Below are 2,896 nucleotides of genomic sequence, written 5' to 3' on the forward strand. Positions count from 1 at the left end.
ATTTCGTCCCTTATTTTTAAGCAATCTGAATACTTTGCTACCCCCCTGCCTCTACAAACCGTAGACATCAAGGTCACTTCAGTGCTCACCATCATGGTGCTACAGCCACAGGATCTTTGCTGCCACCATTAAACTGTCCGCTATGGTGCAATTTGCACGTGGTCCGAACGTGCATGTTTGGATGGGACACGCACGTCCCCTAATATATGCAGTCATTTCAGGCGATTCACTTGAGAGATTGCGCTGAAATAGTTTCTGTCATGTTCGTCGACCTTTGCGACGCAAGGCCACTCCAGCAGCCCTTGCCTCCTCCGCGCACACTCGCCGGCCGCTGCCAAGAAACAAGCGCGGGCCGGTCACTCCCACAAAAGCCAGCAGGCGTCTCCCCCGACGACTGACGCATTCCCCATTCCCTTACCATGACCGTCTGCATTCCCACTCTCCCCTCTCTCTACCCCTCAATGAAATAAACCTCCAGTCGCAGCAACTGTGTTGAGAGGTTCCTCGCATGCGGGGCTCCCACGCCCCGAACTAACACAACCATTAACAGTTTCTTTTACGCAAACCAGCATCCTGGCAACTTTTACTGCCCACTGTACACAAACATTCATGAAGGAAACTCTCAGCTACAGCTAAGTCATGGCAGCGATGGGTGCCAGGTGGCAGGTGTAGTTATTAAGGAAAGTTTATGTAGCATAGGCAACAGATACATCATTCAGCTAAAGTCGGACTATGCACAAGACAAGACTTCTGGCAACATGCTGGAGTTAACAAATTAGCAAGTGCTGGGACAGACAGAGCTTGTGCTGCTTTATGCACTCTGTGGCAGCTTACTGTTGTGCTATCAGCAAAGTATAAGTGGCGAGATGCTCCGACAGAAAAATGAACACAGCACACAGAAGAACGCCATTTTTTAACTATGTGGGACGAGAACATGCTGCGCAGATCACATAGATGGGAGCAGAGTTTTACTTGCACAATTGTACACAACTGAAGTGCGCTGCCCTCTGGCGTACTTACAGTACAAAGTTTAGGCTTGTTTCTGCCTTTGATTTCATTTAAGTAAGCACAGGAATCATTTATTAATTTAAGAACATGGAATAAAAAGCACAGCAAGTGCACAATCATCGTGCTCAAGGACAAGCAGCAGACATTGCCAACTACAACACCAATCACAAGCAAATATACCGTAAAAACTCGCATATAATGCAAGGTTTTCTTCCAGACTTTGGCGTGCTGAATTTTCAGCCAAAATCCTTAGTACAGGTTTCGTTATTATCTAGCGCCGTTATCACCCCGCTTCAAGCGAGAGGAGGTGCTATCTAGTGGTGGCGTAGGTTGGTAGTTTAGATTTCGGTGCCAGGCCACTGCGCTGACCTGACTTTGCCATCGAGGATGATTGCACCTCCCATGGTATCGGGACCGCGAAAGCACTCCCTCGCTGCTTTTAAAAGAAAAGTAATCATAGCTGCCGAAAGCATCCGTACCGCATCAAGCACTGCTACATGGTCTGGATGAGGTAGGGAGAGCCTGCAGTTACTGCCGCCAGACACTGGCCTCTCCAGCCACGCTGTGCAGTTTGATGGCTGACGCTTGGGCTAGCATTCCCGAGGAACTCACCAGTTGCAATTTTAAGAATTGTGGGATATCAAACATGCTCGACGGTACCGAAGAGGTTTTCAGTGGAAAGATATCTCTGACAAGGCTTTTCGAAAGACAGTACACCCGATGACGATAATCACTAAACCACCAACTGCGGACAACTTGCGAAGCGCGCGCCCGCGTGCATATGCCAAAGGTGGTCTGCGCATGCTCGCGGCAAAGGACACCAGTAGGCGCGAGCGTGTCGCCTGATCTGTATCTGCCAGATATTTGGCGCCCGCGCTACACGCGTCGTATCCAGTGTGCCGGCGTACACAAATGACCGGAGCTTTCGTGACTTCTGGAACGTCTTCGAGCTGACTGGCTTACTCGCATTGTATGGGGATCAAAACTTTTTTGAAGCGAAAGCTTCATATGCTACGTAAAGCCAGGGTCACCGTGTCTGGAGGTTTCACCTTCATTTGACCTTCAGATAAAGTAAAGGAAAGGAAAGGCATGTAACTGGCCCCCTGGGACAGTGGACACCTTAGTCGTGCTTTAAGCTACAAAATGAAGAGCAGGAGCTTCGAAAGCAAAAGAAAGGCGCATAACTGGTCCCCTGGGACAGTGGACACTTCAGTTTTGCTTTAAGCTACGTGGCGGTAGTGACAGATGTGCGCTGCATGCGTTGGCATTGACAACGTTGTGGCAGAAACGCAGCACCGAAGCCATAGGCCGTCGCCGTTTACACTCAGATGATTTTAAGGAAAGGAAGTGCGCATAACTGGCTCCCTGGGTCAGTGGACTCCTGAATCGCGCTTATAGGTACGTGGGGTGATGAAAGAGAGATGCGGGCTGCATGCGTTAGCGCTGACAACATTGTGGCAGGCATGCGGCACTGCAGCAATAGGCCGCAGTGTTCACTGGGCGAGTAAACTCTGGCGATCAACCATTAACTGCCACCTGATGGGTGCGCTGCCTATCCAGTGTCCAGAACGCACTCAACGTTACAGACGCCAAGCCACGTACAGTTGCCCAATACGCCACAGCTTTCACTCTCTAACCAGGTTGAGCAGTAGTTGCACCGCAGCTATTTTTTCCGTTTTTCCTATCCCCAAATTACACCTCGTATTATATGCAGGTCCGTATTATACGGAGGTTTTCACGGTACTTGTCAACAAGCACATATTATGATATGGTATTTGGGTCTTAACATACTGAAACTCCATGTGGCCGATATAGCTGCCGTAGTGAGGAGCTCCGGATTAATTTCGATCATCTTAGGTTTTTTAATGCACACAGACTTCACGGAAAA

General features: G+C 49.3%; 1 protein-coding gene across 1 annotated transcript in view; it reads left to right on the top strand.

The window, feature by feature from the left end:
* LOC149349743 (guanylate binding protein 128up-like) overlaps positions 1-2,896 on the top strand; it is a 49,090-nt gene that overhangs the window by 44,474 nt on the left and 1,720 nt on the right. The gene's annotated exons all lie outside the window — the stretch shown is intronic.

This window comes from Amblyomma mixtum, chromosome 3 (assembly GCF_055824585.1).
Source record: "Amblyomma mixtum isolate Tamu chromosome 3, ASM5582458v1, whole genome shotgun sequence".
Classification (NCBI taxonomy): domain Eukaryota; kingdom Metazoa; phylum Arthropoda; class Arachnida; order Ixodida; family Ixodidae; genus Amblyomma; species Amblyomma mixtum.